Here is a 6,763-nt window from a genome sequence, read left to right as displayed (position 1 = left end):
ACTGTGGTTCTTTTCTGTATTAATGTTCTTAGGGTTGTGAGGCTTAAATGGTAACTGGGTCCAGCAGCAGGGAATCTGTGTGCAGCAGCTAAATCAAGGTGTAGTCAGCGTCCAAAACACTTTAGCAATTTGGATATCGGTAATTCCCCAGCACCCTAAAACAGTTCCCAGAGCAAGTATTTATTAAATACCTACTGCATGCCATGAAGGATTGAAGATACAGCAATAACCAGCATATAGCCAAGCTTTTAAGAAATGTATCCAAAGTTAAAGGAAATAGCCTGGGCCGGGCGTGGTGGCTCATGCCTGTAATCCCAGCACTTTGGGAGGCTGAGGTGGGCGGATCACAAGGTCAGGAGTTCAAGACCAGCCTGGCCAACATGGTGAAACCCCATCTCTACTAAAAATACAAAAATTAATGGTGTGGTGGCAGGTGCCTGTAATCCCAGCTACTCGAGAGGCTGAATCAGAAGAATCACTTGAACCTGGCAGGCAGAGGTTGCAGTGAGCTGCGAACGCACCATTGCACTCCAGCCTGGGCGACAGTGCAAGACTGTTTCAAAGAAAAAGGGAAATAGTCTTTGAGATCGGAAGCATTTGAATAAGGTACATTGAACAATAGACTTAGCCACGTTTGAGATGTACAGAAGTCTTTTAATTCTTGGTTCTCGGGTCTCAAAAGGTAGATAGGAAAAGAGTTGTTGCTGTGTTTTAACAAGTTCAACAACCTCTGTGTACATTGATAGCACCATATTAATGGTATTCATTTTAATTTAAAACTACAATTTTTAGCCTGTGACTGACTTCATTCCTAGCATCCAGTAGGTTTTTGTTGTTATTGTTATTTCTAAGTAAATTTCCAAGTTCCTGGATACCATGTATTCCACTTACTGAGAAAGAATGAGACTTAGAAGCCAGAAGACCAAAGGTTCTCTGGCTCTCTCACTTGAACAGCTTTGATCTTGGGCAAATCATTTTAATGTGTCTAAGTCTATTGTAGTCTTCTATAAAATAATACAAAGCCACCTACTATAGCTACATCACAGGATTCTTTGGGGAAGAGCAAGATCATGTATTTTCGTGCTTTAAAAACTTGAACGCTGTGTAAATATAAAGAAACGCTAAGGCAACTCTAAACACATGCTAGGTGCTGAGTCTGGAATGGTAGAGATAGGAAGATGAGCAAGATACAAGAATAATGACAAATTGCAAACATTTGGGGGCTTTGAGCAGAATCATAAGTTCCTTGGCTTGTCTAGGGTTTAGTCTACCTCCAGGACATAACCAGTAAGGGAGAGAATAGGAGAGATGATAGTTTTTAAAACTCAAGAAGTGGAAATGGTTGTTTCTCAAACTAGCTGCCCAGTAGTCACTCTAATATTTATAAAATATTAGCTAAATAAGCGTTCAGAGCTGTAGAATCAGTGTAGAGATGAGCCTCTCCGAAGTGTTTTATTTGCCTTTACTTTCTCCTTATATTCACTTCCGCCTGCCACTATCAAACTATCCATTTGTAACTGTGGGACCAGCCCAAACTGGACCTATTCTGTTGATAAAATGTTGAGTTACCTTTTAGGTATAACAGCCAAAAACTGCACTCATATAGCCCAAGTATGCACAATAGAAAAAGATTTTACATGTAACAACACCCAAAACAATTCCTACCCTCAGAACCAAGAAGACCAGGACTCTCAGAAGCAAGGGGTCCGTTTGCCTAGAAGATCTGGGGACCATATCTCCCTCAACATACCGTAAGTGGTCAAATTTGAAGCCCTCCAGGTTCACCTTGCCAAGCCAACATTCCAGAGTCCTTTCCCTTTGCCCTCTGATCCTGTAAAATTTATCCCATACCCCAAATTTTGGAGATAAATTTGAGCCCAACTCCTGTCTGTCTTGCTGGCCAGTTTTGCAATAAAGCCTTTCTTTTCTCTCAAGCCAGTGCCAGTTATTGGCTTCTGTGTATACTGGGCAGTGAGCCCATTTGCTTGATAACACTATAGTACATCATGCCTCTTGCTAAATATGTTTCAACAGTGCCCTTATCTCCAAGACCAAGTCCATACTCCTTGATTTCAGTCTCACATCAAAGACATCTTTGAGTAGTTTGGCCTTTCCCCATCTGTCTTACCAGCCTGACTCTCCTTGGTCTCTATACAGATTAAATCATCACAGCCAGGTAGATTTATTGTGTCACTCGGCAATCCATGCTTACCTTCAAAGGAAATGCTTGCTCTCCTCTTCTTAGTCAAAGCTAAAACCTACTTCGGGGGTCCCAACTTCTGAACTTAATTATGTCAACCCCCCGAACTGTTCTTCAGTTCTATTGTATGTCCTTTTCCTTTGTATTTGGATTATATAACTACTGTGACACTGCTTGTTGTATTAGTCTACAAGCTCTACTAATAAGCTAGGCTCTAGCTTAGCTCAACTGACCAGTAGAACACAGGACCCCACCTAAAGTCAGAGAGCAGTGTCAATAGAGTGTATGTTTGAGGTGGCAAAAAAAAGCGGGGGAAAAAATATAGATAGGTTGTAAATAGAAGCAGCAAATGGAACTGGAGGAGCAGAAGAGTTTTCAACTTCAATGAGAAGGTACAAGGATGAGATCCAAGGAAAGGAACACCATATCTTCTTTCCCCTAGGACTTAAGCTTTATAAAGAGATGCCATATCTCCCAGCCCAGAGATAGTGGCAGATGAGCAAGGAGTCAAAAGAAATGCCGGGTAGCCTACAGCAGGTCTGAGCTGCAAAGAGTTATTGTTAGCTGTGCAGCTGCTGAGGAGAGATGATGACAATGAAGATTAGCTGAGTCACTTCTGCTGACAATACCTGTGGTGCTCTGTGGAAGGTACTAGGCTGTCCCCTAAAGTATCAATACACATGAGATTCATATCAACCACTACAAAAATACCTCATGTTTCCATCTTTGGATAATAGACTGATTCTGTGTTTACATATGAGGACACAATAAATATAGCATTTCATAGATTATGTAGAGCTAGACAGACACTGCCTTAGAAGTCAGTAAATCCAGCTGGCTCATTTCACAATTAAGGAAAGTGAAGACGAGATAGGAAGTGGATAGCATAAAGTCTCACAGCAAGGACCGGAATGGAGGTCTGTGGGTTTCCAGCTCCCTCAACACTGCCTGCCTTTCTGGTGTGACTTTTTTCTGTTTACCATAAGTGCTAAGTATATTAATTTGTTGCATCAGCCATTCAACAAACTTTGAGGACCTTTAATGTAAGACACTTGTTTAAGGTAACGAGAAAAGACATAGTCCCTGCCTTCCTGAGACCTCAGTCCAGAGAAAAATGTGGGCAAGATTTATCTCTGCAGTACAGAAAAAAAAAAAAAAATCGACTTTTATTTGTATATATTTTTATCAATTTTTGTTTCATAATGTACATAATTCAATATGATTTGTCAAGAAATAAATATTTCCAGCCTGGCCAACATGGTGAAACTCGTCACTGCTCTCCAGTCTGGGCAACAGAGTGAGACTGTATCAAAAAACAAAATATTGTTGGAGGTGTGTGTCCAAAATTTTTTCTGACGGAGTGTTCAAGGTTTGAATTCTACTGGCATAGGTAAGTGCCATCCTGAGCAAGTTATAGATGGCTTTTCCCCCAAGAATTTTCCATTTAAAATGTCTACTCTCCTGGCTATACCAGCAAGCTTCAGTTATTTCTGTTGTACAGTTGTGTAAGGTACTGGTCTGTGACCTGTTAGGAACCAGGCCACACAGCAGGAGGTGAGCCGCTGGAGAGTGAGCATTACTACCTGAGCTCCACCTCCTGTCAGATCAGCTGCAGCATTAAATTCTCACGGGAGCAAGAACCCTATTGTGAGCTGCACATGTGAGGGATCTAGGTTTTGCACTCATGAGAATCTAATACCTGATCTGAGGTGGAATTGTTTCATCCCAATATCATCCTCCTAACTCCACCCCATCCGTAGAAAAATTGTGTTCCACGAAATTGATCCCTGGTGCCAAAAAAGGTTGGGGACCGCTGGGTAAGAGCATCTAGATGTGTTGAAAGAGGCTTGGCCTGAGGCAGGTGACTAGATCTGAGAACCTTTTGTTATTAGAGGATGAAGTTTTAAGAATGAGAGCTCACAGGCTATGTCCTAGGTCAGAAAAGACTGAGGAAGTACACCAAAACTTGATTTCATTAGAAGAGCCCTTTGAGGTTATAGCCCAAGTCTAGACAGTGAAATGGGCAGGGAAGTAGAGGCTTCTCTGTTAATTCCTTTATGAGCTTTAGTGCTACAAGAGAACTAGGGAGCGAGACTCTTTCATCACACATCATGCAGGGTTATCAATACTCTGAATTTGCTTGATTGTGCCCAAGGATTCTACTGAGTATAATCCCAGCTGATTTTAGAGTGGAGACAGACAGAATTGTCCCCTCAATTTCTACCCACCTCCACTCCAGCCCACTTCAAATTTGCAAGTGACATGTGACATGAAAGCAAAGGACTTCCATAATCAACACAGACTAGATGACCCTAGCCCTTCTAGTTTGGATTACTTCCTGATGCTTTCCTGCCGAGGTCCCAAGCTGTTGCCTGGGACTAATCCTGCTCTACTGCTACAATCCTGGGAAGTTACAGTTCAAAGGAGTCAAACTTCATAGGGCAGGTGGGGTGAGGATGGGGAGTGGACAGTGATACATGAATGCAAACCTCTAACAGGAACTACATTTCCCCCCTTCTTATTTGGCCCTTTGCAGGAGAGTGCAGGGAACAAGGAGGAGGGTGAAGGGAATAGGTGGTGGTAAGTGCCTCTCTCTGGGGCAGTCACTCAACAGGTTGAAGAGGTGGAGAAGACCTTCAGTGTTGTTCTGGGGCAGGAGGGGGGCGTGTGAGGAGCACCAAATCCAAATAACATTTTTCTAGTCAGTTATTACATCTCTCTTGGGTTAATTCCAATTAAATTTTTGTTAGCCAACACTTGGTCTCTCCCTGGGTGTTTTCCAACCTTGTGCTTCTGAATAAACACAATTTTGTAATACCACTCATTCACAGCCCCACCAGGCACCTCATACTGAAATTCCAACCTATCAGAGCAGCAGCAGCACCTGTTAACTGCCAAAGTTCTAGGCCCACTCCAGAGCAAGGGAATCAGAAATTGCTGGGTCAGGGTCCACCAGTCTGTTTAAGCAGGTCCTCTGGGTGGATGCACACTCATAGAGCCACAGTATTGAAGCCATCTTTTGCATTCCACCTCCTAACTCCAGCTGTCAGTGTGAGGCTCTCTTTTGGCCTTAGTGAGCAGCTGTTAGAAAACACATCCTGATGCATGAGTGCCCACACCTCCCTCCGCAGCCCTCAAACTTGCTCAGGATGAGAAACAATGGCTGGGATGGGGGTAGGAGGGCTGTGTTGCAAGCACACCAAAATGAAAAAACTCATCTGTTAAGCTTTAAACACATAATTGTAAATTAAATAATCTACCATCTTTTCTCAGCTTCCAGTGTAGAGGTTACCCATTATTTTTGCTAACCAAAGTAATAATTTCAAGATCTGGCCAGGCGTGGTCACTCACACCTGTAATTTCAGCACTTTGGGAGGCCGAGGCAGGCGGATTACCTGAGGTTGAGAGCTTGAGACCAGCCTGACCAACATGGAGAAACCCTGTCTCTACCAAACATACAAAATTAGCTGGGTGTGGTAGCGCATGCCTGTAATCCCAGCTACTCGGGAGGCTGAGGCAGAATGACTTGAACCTGGGAGGTGAAGGTTGTAGTGAGCCGAGATCACACCACTGCACTCCAGCCTGGGCAACAAGAGCAAGACTCCGTCTCAAAAATAAATAAATTCAAGATTTATCCAGCACAGGAGCATACTTTGAGAAACACTGGTCTTGAAAAACATCTCCACAATCAACATAATGCTCAGGAGATTGATGTGTTTTGCTCTTCTTTGTCCTCGTCTGAGCTCAGATCCTTTGGTGTGAGATGTGCCCATTGGATTTAATCCTGTATTGTCTCCTGAAATGAAACATCCTGTCCTGCCACATGTATCTCATTGCTCAGCAAACACCCAGGCAGAAAGTGGGCTTGAAGATCCTTCATTCTCTCTGTCCAGCCTGTTGCACCCTGGAGAGTGCTGAGCATACAGGTGATCGCAGGTCATTTCCGAGAAAAATTCAAACTGATTAGTATCTGGGCCTTGGTTCTTTCTTAGTAGTGGCTCATACTACCTTTTTACCTCTAACTACAGTAAGTGTAGTCAGTAATTTCATGTAAGTCAGCTCTCCTTAAGAGGCCATCCTCAGCTATACTAAGCTGTACTTCTCTCCAGTTCAGCTCACACTGCTTAAATGCTTGCAATGGCCATTTGGTTGTGGCTGCTCCTCTTCCCCTTAACTAGCCCTCCCACTCTCGCTATCCAAAAGATGTCCAGTTGAGACGATAAATCTGAACTAATCAAACCCTCTAAGAAAGCTCATTTTAATGCAATAGAATACTGCTGTCAATGTTGTAGAGTTTGAGACTAGATGGTCATGTGACTTCTAGCATGAATTACAGGTTACTACTATGACCAGACTTTACAAGCTTCCAGACCTCAGGGCTAGGGTTAATCCAAAGAAAAAAAAGTTACTGCTTACACTTATTGGTATTAACTTCCTTTTCATCATTTACTGGAACTAGAAAAAAGTATTCTATAACAAAATGTATACAATTTAGTAATTGTACAAAACATTAATTTAGCAAGATGGTATTAATTACAGTCAACATACTTTTCACAGCCACTT

The sequence above is a fragment of the Aotus nancymaae genome, unplaced genomic scaffold (assembly GCF_030222135.1).
Source record: "Aotus nancymaae isolate 86718 unplaced genomic scaffold, 86718_ANA_hifiasm-v0.15.2.pri h1tg000014l, whole genome shotgun sequence".
In the NCBI taxonomy this organism is placed as follows: Eukaryota; Metazoa; Chordata; class Mammalia; order Primates; family Aotidae; genus Aotus; species Aotus nancymaae.
Note: the sequence above shows the minus strand (reverse complement) of the source record.